Genomic DNA, 25265 nt, shown 5'->3' with positions numbered 1-25265 from the left:
TGTATAGCAAAACCTACGCTAGGTCTAACTGTATAGCAAAACCTACGCTAGGTCTAACTGTATAGCAAAACCTACGCTAGGTCTAACTGTATAGCAAAACCTACGCTAGGTCTAACTGTATAGCAAAACCTACGCTAGGTCTAACTGTATAGCAAAACCTACGCTAGGTCTAACTGTATAGCAAAACCTACGCTAGGTCTACCTGTATAGCAAAACCTACGCTAGGTCTAACTGTATAGCAAAACCTACGCTAGGTCTAACTGTATAGCAAAACCTACGCTAGGTCTACCTGTATAGCAAAACCTACGCTAGGTCTACCTGTATAGCAAAACCTACGCTAGGTCTACCTGTATAGCAAAACCTACGCTAGGTCTAACTGTATAGCAAAACCTACGCTAGGTCTAACTATAATAAAATTGAATATATAATCATTTCCGATATATATTTGTGAAAATGCAAGTGTTGAATAGACAGTACACTAATATTGACAATTGCGTCATTGGGGTCGACCACCGGCTGGAAGAGCCTAGTCTAAGGACAAGTTACAAATAACTCAATGGCAACTTGACTTTCCTAACATTAACTAGGTCTAAATATACACAAAACTACAATATATAATAATATTAATATATAACAGAAAATCGCTGTGTTTTAATACACAATGTCAAAGATTAATTCTGGTAGTAGGGTGCCAGATGTTCTCTACAACATTGAGGTTTCGGGGGGGGGGGGGGGCAAATGATAAATCTGTTTTCGTACTTACGTTCTAATTACAATAAGGTGCCTGAAACAAATGACTCGACCCTGACTTGACTTGACCCTGACAAATGACTTGACTCACTTAAGAAAGTGAAGGTGTTTCGGTCCATCTTGGCCTCTATCATCTACCCTATCCAAGGTCTGAAAGTACACAATACCTTTTAGTACAGTACACCCTAGGGTCCCACACACCTCCCCCACCCATCAGTACACCCAAGACTGTCATCCGAGACTCTTACACCCCTCAAACTCCCCCTGGTTCCCATCTCAATTCCCCCAAACTTTCCCCATTGCCTGCTCCCTGACCCCCGATTCCCCCCCAAAATTCTCTTGACACCATAAACTTCCTCCATGGCTCTCCTCACATTCCCCCTGTCCCTCGTATTTCCCCCATTACTCCCCCACAAATTCCCCCAGACTCCCCTAGCTTCCCCCGCCGGCGCGGTCCACTTTCCCGCCATCACTTGGTTGTTACTTTCATTTTAATGATAATATGAAGAGTGTTTGTGTGGCTCGGGCGAGGGGAGGGAGGCGGGGAGGAAATATGGGAGGGGAAAGACAGAGGGGAGGTAGGGAGGGACAGTGACAGGTAAGGCATGATATGAAGGAAGATATAGAGAGTTAGGAAGAAGAGATAGAAATGGCAGGGAGGGAAGGACAGTAGTGAGATAAGTGTACATACAGTGTACAGTAGTGTGATAAGTGTACATATAGTGTACAGTAGTGAGATAAGTGTACATATACTGTACAGTAGTGAGATAAGTGTACATATACTGTACAGTACTGATATAAGTGTACATATACTGTACAGTACTGAGATAAGTGTACATACAGTGTACAGTACTGATATAAGTGTACATATACTGTACAGTACTGAGATAAGTGTACATACAGTGTACAGTACTGATATAAGTGTACATATACTGTACAGTACTGAGATAAGTGTACATACAGTGTACAGTACTGAGATAAGTGTACATATACTGTACAGTACTGAGATAAGTGTACATACAGTGTACAGTACTGAGATAAGTGTACATATACTGTACAGTACTGAGATAAGTGTACATACAGTGTACAGTAGTGAGATAAGTGTACATACAGTGTACAATAGTGAGATAATTGTACATACAGTGTACAGTAGTGAGATAAGTGTACATACAGTGTACAATAGTGAGATAAGTGTACATGCACAGTACAGTAGTGAGATAAGTGTACATACAGTGTACAATAGTGAGATAAGTGTACATACAGTGTACAGTAGTGAGATAAGTGTACATACAGTGTACAGTAGTGAGATAAGTGTACAAGTGTACCAGGTTGGCAGCCCTGCGCCAGGATCAGCTGGTGTGGGAGTTTGGGACAGTTGGCTGCCGTGTTGTTGTTGTTGTCATCTGGTGTTGGTGGTGGAGACAGTTTGGCCAACTTTGTCACTTGCTCAAGCTGTTGTGGGAGTTGTTGTGGTAGTGCGCGCACTTGTCACTGTTGTGTGCGCAAAGTGACGCCACAAGCACTTGTGGACTCTTGCTAACTGTCAAGAACTTGACGTTTGTTTAAGAGTTTCCCGCCTGGCAAGCCGCCACTCTGGGACATAGACCTTTCTTACGCTGACGCTCGTTATACGCCTACGGCCGCCTTATGAAGGAGTCAACTGTGAACTATAGTGTGGAACAAGACAAAAAACTATGTTTTAAAACAAGTGTATTTGTGTTTGAACCAAATTAAGCAAATGACTGAGGATTCTCCAGCAGTTTCCCGTTTTCTTTAGTCCAAAACGTGTGTTTTCCTTCGTTATATATATTTATATATACAAGAGTTGTTACATTCTTGTAAAGCCACTAGCACACACAGCGTTAACTAATACATAACGAACTCAAGTCACGTTGAGGGACTTACGGAACAAACAGTTAACTTAATATATTCCCTATGAACATATAAGTGAAGTTGCGTTAGAAAATAATCAAGTGTTTGTGGAAAATAAACAATTCCTTAAACATGGATTTTTGTTATTAACACATTAGGTACATGTGCACTTGTGCAGCTGCCCTAAACTATATGAAGGGGTGTACAGTGTGTCAAAAAGCTAACTACGTGATGCTAAACATCTTCATCACACAGGATGGTTAGTCATACAGAGGCACGTGATGAGTACTCTGCACTGGCAGACTCTGGCTGCATTATGAGGATATCATCATCAACACAAGAGTGAATAAGGCAGCTGAAGATGGAACCTGATGTGAGGAGACACAGTGTGATAGTCGACAAGACACATTACACTAGGTGGTCAGCTCTATTATTATCCTGTACTTACACGGGGTGAAGATGGAACATGATGTGAGGAGACGCAGTGTGATAGTCGACAAGGCACATTACACTAGGTGGTCAGCTCCACTATTATCCTGTACTTACACGGGGTGAAGATGGAACCTGATGTGAGGGGAGACAGTGTGATAGTCGACAAGACTCATTACACTAGGTGGTCAGCTCTATTATTATCCTGTACTTACACGGGGTGAAGATGGAACCTGATGTGAGGGGAGACAGTGTGATAGTCGACAAGACTCATTACACTAGGTGATCAGCTCCACTATTATCCTGTACTTACACGGGGTGAAGATGGAACCTGATGTGAGGAGACACAGTGTGATAGTCGACAAGGCACATTACACTAGGTGGTCAGCTCCACTATTATCCTGTACTTACACGGGGTGAAGATGGAGGGAGGGGGGGGGGGGGTAGAAGTAGCCTAAGCTACTCCCCCGCCAAACACACACCGAAACTACGACATTGGTACAACGTTCGAACAAGTTTTAACACCTAACCAGTTATAACAACCAATATAGTAAGTTGTAACAACGTTCTAATACGTCATAAACACGTTAAGCCAAGATGTAACAACTTTATTACAAGTTGTAACAAGAGGAAAATAGAGATAGTTTCGGTTTGTGTTTCCCTTTGAGACGTATTTCTTTCTTGTCTCAATAAACATGAACTTGAACTTGGAGGGCCTCCTTATGTAGTGAGCATTGTCGGGTAGAGCAGCAGCAAGCTTGAGCCACTACACAAGTCGTCGTAAACCACTGCTGCTACCTCGTCACCTGGTACCAGACTTCAGAAAGTGACCCCCTCCCCACTCAGCTCGTTGTCGCCGTGTGGGGGCTTAGTGGGCGGCTGCCGGAGTGTGATGCTCCTTGGGACAGTCCTCTGTCCTTTTCTAGCCTTGTGCTCCTGCTGCCGTCCTCTCCAATTCTGCTGGGCACCTTTTCCTTTTCCTTCTGTTTCGTTTTTCTCCCCCTCTTCTCCTATCTGCTTGCCGTTTCCTGCCGACCTTTTGCTCGTTCTGGTTCTTCCCTTGGACTTCTTCTATTTTGACGCCCGGGTGCTTGAGGAGGCATACTCATGCACCCGTAGAACTGCAGTACCCGACGTCGAGAGCGAGGGGAACCTTTTATTGTCAATCCCCCTTTCGTCACTAAACCCGATCTCGACGGACTGTCGGTTTCTTAAGGTGGCGTTTGTGGGGCGTATACTCACAACGCACCCCTAGGGGGCCCCGGCAAGATCGGCGATAGCTTCTTGTTGGGTGTCCTGCCTCTAATTGTGGCTCCATGGTGGGTGTGGGGGCACATTCGTGAATGAATTTTCTTTTTCGTAATGATGATGACCCCTGTTTCGGCTGTTTCTGGTTTACCTTCTCAGGCTAATAGGGTGGGCGACCAAGCCCCCGAGTCGGTCCGTGTTGGAAGACCGGGCTCTGTAGCCTCCGCTGCATTAGGCCCTGGCCTTGCTCCTCCTTTGGCCTCTCTGACTCCTTCCCCCAGCTCCCCTCCCTCCTCTGTAGTTGGGTCGAGCCCCAAGCCCCCAGTGGTGACTACCTAGTCCCCTGGCGCGGCTCCTTCTCTAGTTGTAACTACTGCGCCTTTTAACCCCTCTCTCTCTCTGGGCGTTCTCACCGCCGTCCTCGACACGGCCGCCCTCGCTCGATTCCTTCCAGTTCTGCTACCTATCAAGCCTTGTTTGGTCCCGCTTCGTGGGCCAAATATTTTGATCTCCCTCTTGATTCTGCGCCTCCTGACGATTTCTCCCTCCATCGACATCTCGTTGATTCCGTGGATGCCTCCATTACTTTCAACCCCACTCGTCTCGGTACACGTGTCGTTGCTGCTCCTTCTCAGGATGCAGCTTCCCGCTTGGCTGCCTTATCCTGCCTTGGCGAGACCCCTGTTCGGGTCTCGAAGAACGCTCAGTTGAATGCCAGCGTTGGCACTATTCTGCTCCTGCCCCATGTTGCGATTGGTGTTCGGGACTTGCGCGACTGCCACGACGATATTCGACATATCCTTGCTGCCCAGGGTCATTCTATTCTCCAGGTGGACACGTTTACTCGTCCCCCTCGTGGTAGTCGCCGTCAACCCCTCCGGGTTGTGAAGATTACCTTTGATGGTAGGACCCTTCCATCCTTTGTCATTCTTGCTGGTGCTAGGTGCTCTGTCCAGGAGTATATTCCTTCTCCTCGACTTTGTAACAAGTGCTGGAGGTTTGGGCATGGTGCCCTCCGCTGCTCTGCGACTGTCTCTCTCTGTCCTTTGTGTGGTGGTGAAGGTCACTCTAAGTCGGAGTGCACTTCTCCCCAGGCTCGTTGCCTCAACTGCGGTGAGGCCCATCCTACCTTCTCCCGTGCGTGTGTCCATTACAAGCTTGAGGCAGCCGTCCTCAACTTGAAGCACCGGGAGCGTTTATCTTTTCCTGAGGCGAGACGCCAGGTTCGCCGGCTCCCGCCTTATGCTCGTGTGTTGCGCTCTTCTTCTCCTCGTCCTTCCCGCCTTCCTCAGACTCACAACCGTTTCCGGGCCTTGGACCCTGATACGCCCACTGCCCCCTCCTCTGTTCCTTTGGGTTCTCTCCCGAAGGATCCACCTCCTCGTCCTCTGTCTGGGGTTCCCCTTCTTTCTACCCGGTCTGTCGTGTCTCCTGTGTCTTCTTCCTCGTCTCCCTCCGTTCCTCCTTCCCATCCTTCCCCTCCTTCCCCTCCGTCTCTTGACTCTCCCCGCCGCCTGTCGGTGCGGGCTGATGTCCATCGCTCTCCAAACGGCCGTCATGTGTGCTCTCGTTCGGCTTCTCCTGCTGAGGCGCTAGAATCCGTTGCCCAGTACGTGGTTGCTGGGACACCTGTCTCTTTAAGTCAGAAGCGTAAGCCTGGTTCCTCTCCTTCCTCTTCCCCGGCGGGTAAGAAGGTTTCGCTTTCTTCCTCGGCCCCTACTTCTGCCTCTCTCGCTCCTTCCCCTCCCATTTCGGTGGTTGCGCCCCCTGTTCCTGCTATGGAGGTTTCTTTAGCCCCCGCTTCCCTCTCGGTTGCTGCCCTTGCTGAGGTTCGCTCCCCTCTTTCTACCCCTCCTCTTCCTGCTGCTGTCCTTGACTGCTCCTCTCCGTTGTCTCCTCCTCCGGACCCCGCCCGCCCACCTCTGATCTGTTCTCCCGTTTCCTTCCCTCCGTCTTTGCTCAGTTTACCCATGCCCCCTAACCCTGACTTTGCTGACCCTGATCCCGACCCTGATATTCTTTAACGTGCTCTGTTGCTCTTTCGCCTTTGTTTCTTCCTTGTTCTCTGTTTTTGTCCTTTCTCTTCTCGTCGTTGTCCATTCTTCAATGGAACGTTCGAGGTTAGTACGCCAATTTCCTCGAACTCCAACTTCTGATTTCGCGGTTTTCGCCCCTTTGTGTCTGTCTCCAGGAGCCAATGCTTGGTGCTCGTCCTGGTCGTTTTCGTGGCTATTCCTTTCTCTCCCCCCCCAGCCGTTGCTGGGGCTTCTAATTCTTCTGCTCTCTTGATTCGTGCTGATGTTCCCTTTGTTCCTTTACTTTTTCCTTCACCTCTCCATTGTTCTGCTGCTCGTATCTTTGTGGGGAAATGGTACACAGTTTGTTCCATTTATCTCCCCCCGAGTGTCCCGCTTTCTCTTCCTGATTTGAAACACCTCCTTGACTCCTTGCCGGAGCCTGTGCTCCTGCTGGGTGACTTCAATTGTCGTCATTCTCTTTGGGGTGACGTTCTGACGAATACCCGGGGTCGCCTCCTTGAGCCGTTTCTCCTCTCTTCTTCCCTGTCTCTTCTGAATTCTGGTGAGCCCACTCATTTGGACTCTCGGACTCGCACTCTTTCTTGTCTTGATCTTTCTCTCTGCTCTTCTTCTCTTTACTTAGATTTCACGTGGCAGGTTCTTGATGACCTCCATGGAAGTGATCATTTCCCCATCCTTGTTTCCTTTTTCTCTTTTCGCCCTTCCCTCTCTTTCCCTAGGTGGCAGTTTGCTAAGGGGGACTGGACCCTATTTACCCTCAGTGCTGCTCTCTCTGACCTCTCCCTTCTGCCTCTCTCTCGCGCTCTCCTCCTTTTTCATGACACTGTCTTCAACGCTGCCCTCCGCTCTATTCCTCGCTCTTCCTCTCGGGGTCCACGGAAGTGCATTCCCTGGTGGAATGCGGACTGTGCTCATGCTTTCCGCTGTAAGCGTGCAGCCTGGAAGAGGCACCGCCGTAGGCAGACGACCGATTCTTTTCTTTTCTTTCGGAAAGCGAGTGCGGTGGCCCGTAGGGCCATCCGTACGACTAAACGTGAATGTTGGGCATCTTATGTCTCGACAATTACGTCCGAAACCCCTCTGGCCCAGATCTGGAAGCGTATCCGCAAGATAGCGGGTAAGTTCGTTCCCGATGTTTCACCGGTCCTTCACCTCCATGATACTCTTGTGGCGGACCCGTTGCAGGTCGCTTCCGAACAGGGTTCCCACTTTTCTTCTGTTAGCTTTGGTCTTCATCTTCCCCAATCTTTCCTTCTTCGTAAACCTGTCCTTGAGTCTCGTCCTTTAGATTTCTGCACTCATCTTCAGCTTCCCTATAATGATCCCTTTTCTCTCTCTGAACTTCGTTCTGCCCTGGCCCTCTGCGGTTCTACGGCGGCGGGCTCCGATGGTATTCATTATGAGATGCTTCGCCATCTCCCTCCGAGCACGTCTCAATATTTACTGAGTCTGTATAATCGGATCTGGGAGTCGTCGTCAGTCCCTGAGGACTGGCTCGATGACGTTGTCCTCCCTGTTCGCAAACCGGGGTCTCTGGGTACTTCCCCTAAGGACTTTCGCCCTATTGCTCTCACAAGTTGTGTCTGCAAACTCTTTGAACGTATGGTTAACGTTCGTCTGATGTGTTTCCTGGAACACCATCACCTCCTCTCCCCTTCTCAATTTGGTTTCCGCAAGTGCCGCAGCACGACAGATGTCCTGGTGAACTTGGAGGTCTATATTCGTACTGCTTTTGCTGCGAAGACCTCCGTTGTTGCCGTCCTTTTTGACCTGGAAAAGGCTTACGACACCACTTGGCGATATCATATTCTATCTCAACTTCATTCTTTTGGCCTTCGTGGTCATCTCCCTCTCTTTCTCCGCAGCTTCCTCTCCCGTCGTTCCTTTCGGGTGCGCCTTGGTACCGCTCTCTCTGCCTCTTTTTGGCAATACGAAGGTGTGCCCCAGGGTAGTGTTCTGAGCACTACTCTTTTTCTGGTTGCCCTCAATGGTCTTCTTTCCTCTCTTCCTTCTGGTGTCTTCTCCGCTCTCTATGTCGATGATCTTACCCTTTGCTGTCAGGGTGATGATTCGCCTCTCCTTCAGCGCCGGCTTCAACTTGCAACTGATGCCGTGTCGTCTTGGGCCACCGATCATGGCTTCAAGTTCTCTACTTCTAAGACTTGTGCCATGACTTTTACGCAGAAACGGGTTGTTCTTCGTCCCTCTTTGTCACTTTATGGTCATCCCCCTGAGTACAAAGATTCCGCGAAGCTTTTGGGGTTATTCCTTGACACTCGTTTGTCTTGGTCTCCCCATATCTCTTACCTCCGTGTTGAGTGCTCTAAGGCCCTTACCCTACTTCGGGTCTTGTCCCATACTTCTTGGGGGGCAGATAGGCGCAATCTCCTTGCTTTACATTCCTCTCTCGTCCTGTCTAAGCTCGATTATGGTTGCCCTGCTTACTCGTCTGCTTCTCCTTCTACTCTTCGCCGTCTTGATGCTTTGCACCATACTGGGTTGCGCCTCAGTTCTGGTGCCTTTCGTTCGACTCCCGTCCTTAGCTTGTATGTTGACACTGGCTTCCTGTCTCTCCAGGACCGCTGTGATCGCTACTGTCTTCGCTATCTTGCGCGGTCCTTGCAACATCCTTCCTCTCGCCTCTGTCGTGCTTTGACTTTTACCCCTCCTGCGGTTCCTGTTCCTCTTCACCACCTCCCTCTTTCTGTCCGGTTATCTCGCCTACAGGATTCTCTTTCCGTTCGTATTTCTGATGTTTCTCCTCGTGTTGTTCCTTCTTTGCCCCCGTGGAGAGTCCCTCTTCCGCGGTTTTGTACATCCTTGACCCGTATCTCTAAAGCTTTTACCCCTCCTACGGTTCTAAAACGCCTTTTCCTCGAGCACTTTTCTTCTCACTCCCGCTCCGTTTCTGTCTTCACTGATGGGTCTAAGTCTACGGATGGTGTTGGCTACTCTGTTGTTTTTCCTGATCGCACTTATATGTGTCGCTTACCTCCGGAGACTAGCATCTTTACAGCAGAGCTTTATGCTATTCTCTATGCTCTTCGTCTCCTGCTTTCTCGTTGTCAGTCTTCCTTTGTAGTTGTTGTTGACTCTCGTAGTGCCCTCATGGCTCTCGGGTCCTTTAATCCGGTTCATCCAGTATTTGTCGAGATCCAGCATTGGCTGTTTCTTGTTCACAGTAAATTTAAGTCGGTTGAGTTTTGTTGGGTTCCCAGCCATATTGGTGTGTCTTTAAATGAGCGTGCGGATGCTGCCGCCAAGGAAATCTGTCCGCTCTTGTCCCATCTCTCGTAAAGGCATTCCATATTCCGACTTTTACCCGGTTATCCATTCCTCAGTCCTTACCCGTTGGCAGGCTTCTTGGTTGTCTGTTACTGGTAACAAGCTACGTACTCTGAAATGTTGTGTTTCCTCGTGGCCGTCCTCCTTCCACCGTAACCGGCGGTGGGAAACAGCTCTGGCGAGGTTGCGTATTGGCCATACTCGCTTAACCCATGGTCACTTGATGGAGCGCCGCCCTGCTCCTTATTGTCCTAGTTGCATTGTCCCTCTTACGGTCGTGCATGTCCTTCTTGAATGTCCTGACTTCCAGGACGAGCGTGCGTCTTGCTTTCCGACCGCCCCTCGCGGTCACCTGTCCCTCGATAGAATTCTTGGTGACTCGGATACTTTTGATATCGTTCGCCTTATGCGTTTTTATTCTCGTATTGGCATCCTTCGTGATATTTAGCGCCCTCTGATTATTTTGCGCATTTGATGGTGCTACATAGCCTTCCCGGTTTGGTGCCTTCTTTTGATAATTACTTACTTACCTTGTGATTTATAGACAATGTATTTTCTTCAAGTCTCCTTGTGTAAATATAAATGATTATGTATAACATGTTTTATCGAGTATCCCATGATTTGAGAGCAATTGACATTTAAAATTAGTATATTTCTTCCAAAAAATCTTTTTACCTTCCTAAGAATATAATCGTTAAGAAAACTGCCTCTAGACATGCGCTCCTAAATATACTCAACCAAACCAATTACATGCATGTCCAACATTTGCTTCAAACAAGCCAGTGATTGCAGAACTGTCTGAAGCCTTGCCGTTGCTTGTTTGATGAACATTTATCCACAAGGTGGTGGGCACAGGCATGTCCGTAGGTGGTAGCTGTTTTGAGGTGATTAGCCAGTCGGTTATCATGTTTTTCTGGTCACTGGGAGGTCGTTGGTCTTGGTGGGTTGTATACCATATGTTGAACGCTCATTTGGATTGTCAGTCCATACTTTATGGTTGCTATAGTGGGGCAAGATATTGCTTGACAGTATTTATGAGTACAGCTGCTGACATCATTTTTGACCAGAATAGTGACCGTAATGATGGCTTCAGCACCGCTAGTTTGTGGGTTACTTATAGTTTCATGGACTTTTAAAGCTCTTAAGGTCCTTGGTTGCGTCGCAGTAAAGCAGTGGGATTTTCTGTGACTGTTTGGCAGAAGATGCATTCCCAGTAGTCTCCCAGTTGCATGTGTGACCTAGACGAGGTCTATACAACCGAACTGTTATTTACTTGTGGATTTCTTTCAGGAAATGAAGTTCGTACAGTAGGGATAGCAACCCCTAAAAGTTTGCTTTTCTAATATATCAAATAGGGGACAAAACAGCCACTAAAACAGATTGGTCAGACAACTGATCAAAAATAATGCTAATTTTCAAGAAGTATTTAGTCTTTATTTACTAATGAAGAGCTTAACATTAGGCCCTTCAACCAGACTAGTCTTCATTGGTGATTGACTAGTTTAGTGCTTACAATGGTTCTCCTTTGTAAGAACTAAAGTTTTTAAGTAAATCGATAAATTAAAGGCAAACAGGTTCCCCAAGGGCAAACGAAGTCTTTAACAGTGTACTTAAAGCACGTAAAGACGAGCTCTATGAGCCATTCTCCCGCATTTTTATTAAATCATTAGAGTTGTGCAGTGCGCTGGAGTCGTGGAGGGTTGCCTATGTGGTACACATTAAGAAAGGAGTAGATCAACTGCGTCGAACTAACGGCCAATTAGTTTAACGTCTATTGCTGGAAGATTACTTCAAACTAAAATTGCAAAAGTTTTTTCTACATGTTGAAAAGCAAGTTAAATAAATGATTTACAACATGATTTTAATAAGGCCACTCGCTGTTGACAAATTTGATATTCTATTCCAGCATAATTGAGGCAGTTGATAGTGGAAAGGTTTGCAATGTTTTGTACCTTCACGTAAGGAAAGTTTCTACTAAGACTAGTTATTTCAATGGAAACAGTTAATATAACAACTTCATTGTTAACTGTAAGAGTCCTATTGGCCAATACGTGGCAACAAATAATTATATCCACCCAAACCCCATTCATATATAGGTCTAACCTACGCTTGAAGCATTCAAGTGATCCTCCTCCTATTATGTTACGTGGTAATTGGTTCTACAAATCAGCAACCCTGTTACTGGTATCAATTTATTTGATACTGAAAATGGAAGGTGTAGTGAGTGAACTGGTGCTAGCGAGCTAGCTATATGGAGCTCTAAAACAGAGTTTGATTCCCCGCGGGAGGAATTACGACAGATGGAGGAGCTAAGACAGACGAAACAACGTCACGAGGAAGCAAAGGAGGAGAGCAGCAGTAGAGGGTCCTTGTCTTGGAATATTGTATGGGACGGGGGTCTTAACTGGCGAGGCCGCTTACAGATGTCAAAGACTTCCAAGTCATTAACTTTTGCTGAAAGAGGAGTGTTGCGGGGAGACTGCCGTTCACTCGAAAGGCAAGACAACGAAGGAGCCAAGGTCCCTCAGAGTGTTCACAAATTATAGGAAATAGCTAAGCGAATTTTGCTGATGGGAGATTCCCATACGAGGTATTTGGATAGAGCATTTTGTACCAGAGATAGTGGGAACAGGTTAAGGGTTTGTTATCTCGGAGCAGGAATTGGTGATGTAGTAAACATTAATTACATAATGACTGCAAACGTGAACAAACCCATTATTTATATCAGTGTATATAAAATATTTTCACACGTTCCATAATGCTATAATGTGTTGCTTAAAGAAGAAATTCTCATAATTATAGATAATCTTCTGCTTCATTATTCCCAGCTCTGGTAAGCTAGTTAATTCAACAAAAATTAAAGTCACCCATGACAAATACTGTTTGACCTATATGCTTTAGGTATTTCATCTCAGATGATTTGCTTCAATTCTACCCTTGGTGGCCTGTATATAACTACTATAAGATTTTTAGCTTTTCAGTTAATTCTAGCCGGGTTAATTCTCTCGGGCGCCGGCGAGAAACAAGGGGCAGAGTTTCTTTCACCCTATGCCCCTGTTACCTAGCAGTAAAATAGGTACCTGGGAGTTAGTCAGCTGTCACGGGCTGTTTCCTGGGGGTGGAGGCCTGGTCGAGGACGTGGCCGCGGGGACACTAAAGCCCCGAAATTATCTCAAGATAGCCTGATAGTTTGTATATGACTCGGTTTTAATTCCCGCCTGAGACTACATTTCAAATTTTCCCAAACACATAAGCCTACTTCCCTTCCTCTTCTAATATATATACATTTGTGAACTAGTTTAAATCCGTTTATTTGATATTCAGCAACTTGTTCTTCGTTTTCTACATTCCATGTTTCGGTAAGTGCAATAATGTCTATTGTTTCTGTGCAGACAAGAGCATTTAAATCTTTTATTTTGTTTTTTAGACTCCTACTGTTCGTGTAATACACCTTAAGTGTATTATTATTTTTCTCCCCCCCCCCCCCTCACAACACATACTTTTATTGCATCCTTTCTCCATATCTATTCCCATACCATTATCTACTAACAGTTTAAACCCACACACACGCCTGCCACCACAGGTTCCAACGAGTTGGTAACGGCAACAACCCCAGCCCGAGCATTCATGTCAACAAGAACAAATCCACAAGGGTTGTGATGAGGGATCGAACGCACGTCCAGGATGATCCCAGACGCGCGCCTTAATCGACTGCGCCACGACATTGAATCTGACAGACGACAGGTGCATCTGGGATCCTGCACGTAAGTTCGAACCCTCATCACAGCCCTTCTTCCTCTTGAGGTTATCTTGAGATGATTTCGGGGCTTTTTAGTGTCCCCGCGGCCCGGTCCTCGACCAGGCCTCCACCCCCAGGAAGCAGCCCATGACAGCTGACTAACACCCAGGTACCTATTTTACTGCTAGGTAACAGGAGCATAGGGTGAAAGAAACTCTGCCCAATGTTTCTCGCCGGCGCCTGGGATCGAACCCAGGACCACAGGATCACAAGTCCAGCGTGCTGTCCGTGTTGGATATTTCCAACATCGAATACAACATTGTTGTATTCTCATTACTTATTACTAACCATATTAATATTGTATTAAGTGAAATTAACAACTCGTAGAATTCTCATGTACTAATAATTTATCTGTGCATTAGGCTAGAATTCTCACGTCATCTGACGCCAGTATTGCGTCAGATTTCTTTACAGTAAAATACATTATATTCAATTTGTGTGAGAATTAAATACGATTCTCCATAATTAAAGCATTCTGTATGACAACTGATTGCAGACGAATTGTTCTCTAACTAAAAGCCGAATAGAGCGTTAGAATCATAGCGTCTACCTCGCGATAGAGTTAACGTCATCAATGAATGCCATGGGGAGACATTAATTCCTCTCCCTTACATATTTACTATTCTTAAATTGGTAAATAATAATAATTTGTTCCTCTAAATAATAAACCCGTCCAGTCTTTAGAGTTTCAAGCGCGAATGCGAGAAATATTAATGTTCAAGACAATAATTTGTGTTATGAACGTCGACTCGGCGTGGGTTGGAGGGACGCCATCCCCTTCAGTCAGTCGGTACGCGGCAACCCGTTCTCGCAAATTTAATAAGTCAATATTGACTTATTAAATATGTGCATAGGTGACATACTTAACATAATAGATACCCTTAAAAAGATTCATAGAAAACACCGACCTTACCTAACCTTGTTAGTATCTTAAGATAAGCATCTTATTGCTTCGTAATTACAATTATTACCTAACCTATAATAGGTATAGGTTAAGTAATAATTGTAATTACGAAGCAACAAGATGCTTATCTTAAGATACTAACAAGGTTAGGTAAGGTCGGTGTTTTCTATGAATCTTTTTAGGGGTATCTATTATGTTTAGTATATCACCTATGCACGTAGTTAATAAGTCAATATTGACTTTACGAATTTGCGAGAACGGGTTGGTACGCGGACACGTGCAGAGCCGAAAGGAGGCAGAACTGTGCCTACCGTACTCATAAACGACGCCATTGCCCAGCAAATCGGGCAGGTGTTATTCATCCGCAGATGAAAGCCGCCACTGTGAGGCGTGAACGACCTTGCAGATATCTTCAACTAGTGCTGGTGTTAAATAAGGGACCCCTTGACTTGGTTCCTGACGACACGTGATCAGCCAGCTTGAAACGCATCAATCCAGGATAGGTTCACCGGAGCCTGGGATGCGAAATTACGGCAATCTTAATACTTATACAGTGCCCACAGCTAAGTACCCTTTATTTGATGCATCATTTACAGGTTTAATAATAGCGGGGTGATTGTTCGTCACGCAGCGAGATAACACCTAATAACAGGTGATTAGAATTCCATCTGTAGATATTAATAATCTTGAATATGAATTGAGTAGTTAAATCAATTGCTACTGGTAGTTATTTATCTTGCAGCTCGAGAGACGAATTCCTCATGCTGTCTTCTCCATGTTAATCGTGCCCTTCGTCAGTGTACCAGACTTGGAGATTAAGAGGACTACCATGGTTATCTAAAGGAATCTACTACCAGCTAAGGCTTTTTCTTTTTATCCACATTCTTGCAATTTGATACATTCAGAATGTTTAATATTAATGTGTGATTTACTGTAACTCATTACTATGCTCATGTGCATGTTCTTCTTTATATGAATAATATTATATTCAGCATTATTTATAGGATTATATTATTATTAATTGAATTAGTGAACGAACCACACTGATTCCTGGACGTACTTACCTCCAGTAATAACCCCCCAATGTAGGTGTTTGAGGTTTGTTTCTTTAATAATACAGCCCATTAATTATTCTTATGATCATACTTTCTAGTCATATCCATAGTCACGGGTTTTCTCTAGAATTTTATCTAATGATCTGAAATTCTCAGTTTCCCTCTTTACTTTAAAAGCGGGTGGTCCTTCGTAATTTAATTTACTACTTTAATTATTAATTAATCAGAATCAAGCCCAAATATCCCACATTATGGTCCTTATCGAACCGGATAAGCATTAAATTTATAATTAAAATATTAACCATTAATAACTAATCCTTGTGTGATAGAAGCTAAACTAACTATTTAATTAATTGTGTCAACTAACAGTGTAACACATCAGTTAGCCTAGATCACACTAACAGCTACCTTATACATTGCTTCAGTGGGTCATAGCCAATTACCCACAACATTTAGACCTACACTTCATACTGAAGTAGAATCCTTAGGTCACCAAGAGCAACAGCTCATAACCTTATATTAATCACTAACACCAATTAAGTGTTAACCATTTAGGCTATACCAATGTTTCAATGTATGGCTGTCAGCAGACTGTCCATTATAGCCTGAATCCATGTTATAATTACTGATTCACTCAAGTCAGTGGATCATTAACATTTAGGGATCCAGTATACTAATATAAATTACTGATCTCATACTAGTTAATCATTACTAACCCTGATAACATTTATTCCACAATTAGGAGTACATTCAGGAGTTAGATAATATTTACGGCAGTAGAATACTTGCCAAACACAATTAATTCCTTTGTGTTCATTTAATTTCTTATACACATAATTACACAAGTGTATATTATATAAAATACAAAAAAAACAAAAACATAGCACAATTATTTGCACATTACTGCACCATAATATAATCTTTGCCAACCTTCAGTAGGTAGCAATTTAGGCTGTGATTGTGTTGAATTTGGCACAAGCACAGACTAAATATAGTTGTAGTTTCTCAAGTAGAAATTCCCACGACTAGGCTTGAGCTAGTTAGTGACACATATATTATTCCTTTGTGCTGACCCTATCAAGGGTGGGATTAACCATTTATTGTGTAATTATTTTATTGCATATTTCTATGTATGTCTTTGAGTGTTACTGTAAGTCCACTACCCATCCGAGGCTGATTTAGAAGAGCTAAGCTGAGGAACACCTGTAGTGAGACCAAGGTACCACTCAAATCTTAGTTGCTTATTATTAGGTAGGTAGCTAACCTCTAAATGAGGTAAATTACAACCAGCCTCAAGAAATATTAGGCTGTCAATAATTATACCTGCTCTACATCAAGGAGCAGACCATAGCTATACCACTAGCTACATAAGCCCTATCAGGCTGTCAATAATTATACCTGCTCTACATCAAGGAGCAGACCATAGCTATACCACTAGCTACATAAGCCCTATCAGGCTGTCAATAATTATACCTGCTCTACATCAAGGAGCAGACCATAGCTATACCACTAGCTACATAAGCCCTATCAGGCTCAATTTACCGCAAGAATGAATCCTTTAGAAAGGATCGCAAGATTCTTGACAGCTCTTCAAGGTCCTTTAGGAAAACTGCTTATGAAATGTCATTTCTGTGTCGAAACTGACCCAGGTGACGTCTATAGACTAGCAAGTTCCATAAGGATCGCCAGCCAAAAATATGACTATATCAAGACTGTAATCGAGTCCCACAGGAATTTACTCCAAGTCGGTCATACTGTCTCAGACCACTTATGTCTAACAGAATCTGATCTCGATAACTATGAACATTCTCTTCAAACCAGTTTAGACCGATATAAGGAGGTGCTTGCGAGGCAAGATGTTCCCGAGTGGATAGATCAGATCATTAATAGACCTGTATCCAAGCACACAGCTCAGATGAAATACATGAGCTACATCAAGACGAGGAGAATCCTCTAATCAATGCTGATCACTATATAAGATCAACAACTGAAGATCAACCTTCATTTTCTAACCTCTCATCTAATACAGTTTCATGTGATGATTTGTTTACAGAGTCTGATCAAATTTCAGACCACTCTTCTCAATGTTCCCTGGATTCTATAAGTTCGATACATAATGCTACTGAATTAACTAGCTTATCACCAGAACCCAGAGAAACAAGTGAAGCTGCCGATGAAACAAGTGAAGCTGCAATGATCAGTGAATCTGAACCAGAAAATGATAAAGCTAATGCTGCAGCAGCAGTCGAAGCTGTAATCAAAACTGAGGCTAAGCAAGAAGCCTTAAGCAACACAAGTAATGGTCACAATTGCTCACAACAGCCTTCTAAAGTAAGTGCTAACAATGAGAAGACTATTATAAACCTTGTGCACCAATTATTAAATTTATCTTCACCAGAGCAATCAGTTGACTCTTTACAAGACTTTAGTTTTCAGCTTGAGTCACTGATAAATTCTTTCAGTAAAGAGGTGGATCACCCAATCACTGAGTGGATGACTAAAATTATCATCCAGAAAAAATTGTCTGGTGACACACTTAATAAACTATATGTATGCCAGAATGGTAATACCCTGTCAATGCAGGATATATTTACAGGTTTGCGTAATATGAGCAATCATACAGCAGACCAAGCAATTAATGCTAAATCTGAATGCACCAAAACTGTACCTACATCAATTTCCTTGCCTGAAACTCCTAAAGTGACACTGTCACTAGGTAACAAAGGTGCTAATACTCAATGTAACAACAATCAGTCAAATACTGATTCATCAGTGAGGCCTAAGAGTCCCACAGGTGCTCCTAAGAGACCTAATAGTCCAAAGAGCACTGCTAATAATCCATGTAATCAAAATCAGTCAAACACTGATTCATCAGTGAGACCTAAGAGTCCCACAGGTGCTCCTAAGAGACCTAATAGTCCAAAGAGCACCCCCAATGATTTCACAGGTGCTCCTAAGAGACCTGATAGTCCAAAGAGCACCCCCAAGAGCCTGTTAATGGTTCCCCAGAGTACACCAAGTACTCACAAGAGAATAAATAACAAGCAAATGCAAGCAGCAAAACCATCACCACCTGCAAATACTGTTTTACCTAAACCGGTAACATCTAAACGATCTGTAGGATGGGGAATGTGCTTGTTTTGCAATCAAAAACATTCTCTGTACAAATGTACTAATTATCCTAATAGAGACACAAGAGTCAGACGACTCAAACAGTTACACAAATGTACTAGGTGTCTCAAACCACATAATGTTAACAGCTGTGACACCCCACTGAACACCTGCAATAGGTGTAGAAGGGGCAAGCATCATGCTGCACTGTGCAAATTAGTTAGGACTAATTATGTCAATCCTAGAATAGGACGTAGAGAATCTACACCAGTACAGTGCTGCAAGGTGCGAGATGTGTACAGCGTAACTTCACAAGCATCTCAAGTGGATGCTGCTTTGCCTACTGCCCAACTTCAAGTGAAGAACAGAGGAACCAAGATCACCATACGTGGACTATTTGATCAAGGTTCCCAGAGAACTTTCATTACTCAAAGGGCAGCAGAGGCACTTAATTTACAACCAATAGGACAAGTAAAATTAAACTTGTCAGGGTCCATGATAATTCGAGGAACCCATGAATACTCAGTAGTTCAACCACTTGTACGACTAGGTAGTCATGCCAAGGCTGTCCAAGCCATTGTTGTAGATCAAATACCTTTAGACTTAAATATTAAGGGTCTGGGGTACACAGCCCACTTCCTGCAGGAACGTGAAATTAATTTGGCTGACAACAAATTAACGTCTGACCGCCTTAACAATATAGATGTACTAGTAGGAGCCGACTACTATTACCAGTTCATAACTGGACATGTTAAACGATTGGGAATGAATATGCTCCAATCTGCAGGAGGCTACTTACTTACTGGTAAAGTTCTGAATGTGAACAAGCCTAAACCTGCCAATAATAATAAATTAGTCAGCAGTAAATCAATTCTCCAGCAACAAGCTAAAAGGAGAAACACAGCTGAATAATAAACTCAGATTGAATGTAGTGCAATTGATACTCGCCGAGATGTTTCATAGCTCTCAGTGAAAACCAATGGTCCGTACTCAAACAAGTACAAGTCACAGCGACCAAGCCATTGAATTCACTGCAGACCTGGAATTATTCTCGACAAGTAGCAATTGACCACACTCAGTCTTCCTAGTTAAATTGTAATGTTGGGCTAGAGAATCTAGTACTCCCTAGGAATTAATAATGTTAGGCTAGAGAATCTAGCACTTAATGCCATTGGCATTTCCTGAATTTAGTGATAACATTCACTAGGACCACTGGTCCACTATACTTGCGCTTAAAGGTTTGCCAAGAAAACCTTCTTAATACCATGTTTTCTGCACTAAGAGTTAGTGATAAATACTTGCATTAATTGTTTGAGTTGTTTTTTTTTCTTTCGTTTCTGCTTATTTAGTGTAGGAGCGCAACACGAACAAACTTGCAAACTTACTAACATGTAAGTGAATTTCCAGAGAACTAATATGTTTAATGCATTACCGTTAAACATTAGCATTGTTAATTAACATGCTTCATGAGCTTGACATAGCTCACCTTAGAATTAACGTAATAATATGAGTGCTCGTTCACCATGCGCACGAGCTTAATATTGCTCGCCATGATAACTGAATGACAAAACTCCACCTCGTTAATTCGAGTTCACTGCAACTCACCTTGTTAGCACTGCTAACGAGCTCCATGTAGCTCACCCTGTCAGCACTGTTAACGAGCTCCATGTAGCTCACCCTGTCAGCACTGCTGACGAGCTCAATGCAGCTCACCCTGTCAACACTGTTGACGAGTTCAATGTAACTCACCCTGTTAACTGTTAACGAGCTCCATGTAGCTCACCCTGTTAGCACTAGCTAACGAGCTCAATGTAGCTCACCCTGTCAACACTGTTGACGAGCTCCATGTAGCTCACCCTGTTAGCACTAGCTAACGAGCTCAATGTAGCTCACCCTGTCAACACTGTTGACGAGTTCACTGCAACTCACCCTGTTAGCACTAGCTAACGAGCTCAATACAGCTCACCATGTTCACGAGTTTAATATAACTCGACCTGTTAATGAGCTCAATACTACTCACAATGTTAATTCGAGTACATTTTGCTCACAATTAGCTTAGTCTCTTACTTAGGTAGGTTAGAAATTCAAACCATTTATTTAGGTAGGTTTAGAGACTTTAGTAGTGTCAACTGAGTACTAGCCTAATCTGTACTCACCATTAATTACAGTTGACTATACTTATAGAGACTGATTTAATAAACTCAAATTCATGTAAAGGTGATTTCGTATTAACCAGTTTACAGTGTCAAGCCTATGAGCTGCCATTTAATTAGCTCATAAGTCAGAATGACTAGGCTACTAATCTCACTGTCGACTCAGAATTTTCCTTGATTTTAATGAATAAACTTTTCAGTTCTCTACTTTTCTATTTTAGCTAGTTAGCAAATTAGTTGTACCATCAGTCAGAATGACTACTGCACGACAGTGCACATTAAATTCAACTTCCTCATTTGAATTTGAGGTGATCATGATGCTGCGTGATGTTATTGTCTAGTAACTCAATAGTTACAAGTCACAGCGACCCTAGACAGTGACCTTACTGTAGTGTCATAGTCTCCTTGATCTTAAATGACTAATAATACTTTACCATATAATCATACAATAGTGTTATCAGTTCTTAGGAACTTATTCTGAGTTTACCTACGATTCAGCAGCTACGTAATACACCATTACATGTCACTGCGACCCTAGTTGTTGATTTTATTGTGAGCTTTAGAGTGTTCCTGATTACCGATAACTTAATCATTTAATGTTTCAATATTTCATGCATGTTTCCACTAAGGGAAACTGCGAGCCTATTACAACTCTGAAGAAGAAGAATTTCCTTCATTTCCCACTAAGAAAACTGTGATGATACTACGATGTAATATCACGTAACGAAACATTACACGTCACTATGACCCAAGATATCGCATCACCGTAGATTCTGTTAGTTTAAATTGGGAGAGTTGAATTCTATAAATATTGTGTAGGCTACAAACAACATGTTTCATTTGACATGTAAATAGCAAGACTCACGTTCTTGTAAGTCCTTGATAAATCCGGGACGTTCGTTATGTGTGTACTAACATACTAATGGATTAATCTTAATATCACTTCGGGATAGGTCAGTACAACACAGTACACTGCGACCCTGAGAATCCCCCCCCGGAGTTATGTTGGATATTTCCAACATCGAATACAGCATTGTTGTATTCTCATTACTTATTACTAACCATATTAATATTGTATTAAGTGAAATTAACAACTCGTAGAATTCTCATGTACTAATAATTTATCTGTGCATTAGGCTAGAATTCTCACGTCACCTGACGCCAGTATTGCGTCAGATTTCTTTACAGTAAAATACATTATATTCAATTTGTGTGAGAATTAAATACGATTCTCCATAATTAAAGCATTCTGTATGACAACTGATTGCAGACGAATTGTTCTCTAACTAAAAGCCGAATAGAGCGTTAGAATCATAGCGTCTACCTCGCGATAGAGTTAACGTCATCAATGAATGCCATGGGGAGACATTAATTCCTCTCCCTTATATATTTACTATTCTTAAATCGGTAAATAATAATATTTCGTTCCTCTAAATAATAAACCCGTCCAGTCTTTAGAGTTTCAAGCGCGAATGCGAGAAATATTAATGTTCAAGACAATAATTTGTGTTATGAACGTCGACTCGGCGTGGGTTGGAGGGACGCCATCCCCTTCAGTCAGTCGGTACGCGGACACGTGCAGAGCCGAAAGGAGGCAGAACTGTGCCTACCGTACTCATAAACGACGCCATTGCCCAGCAAATCGGGCAGGTGTTATTCATCCGCAGATGAAAGCCGCCACTGTGAGGCGTGAACGACCTTGCAGATATCTTCAACTAGTGCTGGTGTTAAATAAGGGACCCCTTGACTTGGTTCCTGACGACACGTGATCAGCCAGCTTGAAACGCATCAATCCAGGATAGGTTCACCGGAGCCTGGGATGCGAAATTACGGCAATCTTAATACTTATACAGTGCCCACAGCTAAGTACCCTTTATTTGATGCATCATTTACAGGTTTAATAATAGCGGGGTGATTGTTCGTCACGCAGCGAGATAACACCTAATAACAGGTGATTAGAATTCCATCTGTAGATATTAATAATCTTGAATATGAATTGAGTAGTTAAATCAATTGCTACTGGTAGTTATTTATCTTGCAGCTCGAGAGACGAATTCCTCATGCTGTCTTCTCCATGTTAATCGTGCCCTTCGTCAGTGTACCAGACTTGGAGATTAAGAGGACTACCATGGTTATCTAAAGGAATCTACTACCAGCTAAGGCTTTTTCTTTTTATCCACATTCTTGCAATTTGATACATTCAGAATGTTTAATATTAATGTGTGATTTACTGTAACTCATTACTATGCTCATGTGCATGTTCTTCTTTATATGAATAATATTATATTCAGCATTATTTATAGGATTATATTATTATTAATTGAATTAGTGAACGAACCACACTGATTCCTGGACGTACTTACCTCCAGTAATAACCCCCCAATGTAGGTGTTTGAGGTTTGTTTCTTTAATAATACAGCCCATTAATTATTCTTATAATCATACTTTCTAGTCATATCCATAGTCACGGGTTTTCTCTAGAATTTTATCTAATGATCTGAAATTCTCAGTTTCCCTCTTTACTTTAAAAGCGGGTGGTCCTTCGTAATTTAATTTACTACTTTAATTATTAATTAATCAGAATCAAGCCCAAATATCCCACAGTCCGCTCGGCCAACCGGCTCTTGTGGAAGAATGCCACATATGATCGGGATTCCTCCCTTGCTCCTAGCTAATTTTATGGTTGTCTTAGACCTCTCTATCAGTTCCTCACTCATATATCTTCCTACATAATTTTCACAAGCACTGATCCAAATAATGGGTTTGTTCCCATTTCCAGCCATAACATTCATGTTGTTTACTTTATCATCAATTCATGGTCCCGGATAGCAAACCCTTAACCTGTTCCCCCCTATCTCTGCCACAACAGGCTCTATTCAAATACCTCACCTGGGAATCTCCAACAACCAAAATTCGCTCAAGTAGTTCCTTTACTTTGTGAGCACCTTGAGGGACCTGCGCTCCCTTCGTTGCCTTGTCTTTCGAGCGAACTGCCGTCTCTCTACAACACTTCTTCCAGCATGGCAAATGGGTTGGATGTCTCTGACATTTCCATGCGGCTTTGTCATAGTCTTATTAAGACCCCCGTCCTTTGCGACATTCCAAGACGAAGACTTTCTGCTGTTGCTCTCCTCATTTACTCTCTCTTGAGGTTGTTTCATCTGTCTTAGCTCCTGCATCTGTCCTAGCTCCTTCCACATGGAGTCCAACTTTACTCTGAGCTCCACATTGCTCTCCTCCTGGAAGTTCTAGTGAGTGAACTGGTGACAGTTCACTCACTACAACTTTCATTTTCAGTATCAGGACAATTGGAGCTCCATCTAACAAACCCTCTCACTGTGCCTCACTGTACATCTATTATGTTACCTGATAACTGGTTCCACAAATCCATAAACCTGTTATTAGTCGATTAATTGCCAGGTATCTCTAAAATCTAAACTTATCCATTTTATATCCATTGTTTTGCGGTTTTTTAATGTATACAATAACTTACAGACATTATTGAGGTGTAGAAGTGGATGAACGGGCATAACAAAGAAATATTAATAAGGTATTAAAAGTACCAACACATAATAAAACATGAAACAATGGATATAAATTTTATTAGTTTAGATATATGAAAGACCTGGGTAAATACTGGTTCGGTTACCCTTTGTGGAACACGTAGGATCCCTTGACTGTTTTAAGTGCAGGTTAGGCGTTCTACAGTTTCCTTGATTCTAATGTTTTCAATATTTAAGAAAGCAAATAGATCACCTGCGTCAAACTATCGGCCAATTAGCCTATCGTCTTAAAGTGGCTTAAATCGATAATTGTAAAAGCACTCTTCTTCATCTTGAAAAACAGATTAATAAAGATTCACAATATAGTTTTAATAACGGCCGTTTATTTGACAAATTTCTAGCAATCTATTCCAGCATAATAGAGGGAGTTGACTGGTGAAAAGGTTTGTCATTGTGTACGTTGACGCCAGAAAAGGTATTACAGTGCCACATGAAAGTAAACACGACATTATCACGGTATCAGGGGGTGGTCTCTTTCGGTGGATTAAGACATCGTTATACCAAATGTAGTAAGAGATACTATAAATGAAGTTTAGTCCGAGTGTGAAACTTTTAAATTAAGGCACTGTCCTGACACCTTTGTTATTTATAATATATAAATGAAAATAACACACTATTTTGAAAACACAACGAAACGTAGAATGCATATTTCAGTCCCAAACAAGGACCCTCTTCAGCAATGTGGAAAAAATATGTTTTAGATTCGGCTACTGGCTACAAAATTTCTTTGTAGCACGAGCCGTAATTGAGGTTGGTTATTCGCGGTAACCTTCTTACTGTGACATTTAGGTCAAAGTTTTAAATAGAAGGGGGGGGGGTTGTTTTGGCGCACTTGTTAAGGATATTATGTAGTTTTAGATTCAGCTACTCAGAACAAAACATTCCAAGTAGCATGGGGTATGGTGAGCCAGTAAGTGGAGGCTCTTCGGAGCCATTATCTGTATCAATAGCTGATACTAGAGATCTGGGGATGGATGAGATGGATGAGGGTCTTCATTGTGGCTTCTATCCCCGGAGGGCTGGTTGCATCAGTTATGGAGCTGGTGGGGTACGAGTA

This window comes from Procambarus clarkii, unplaced genomic scaffold (assembly GCF_040958095.1).
Source record: "Procambarus clarkii isolate CNS0578487 unplaced genomic scaffold, FALCON_Pclarkii_2.0 HiC_scaffold_106, whole genome shotgun sequence".
In the NCBI taxonomy this organism is placed as follows: Eukaryota; Metazoa; Arthropoda; class Malacostraca; order Decapoda; family Cambaridae; genus Procambarus; species Procambarus clarkii.
This window is presented reverse-complemented; position numbering follows the sequence as displayed.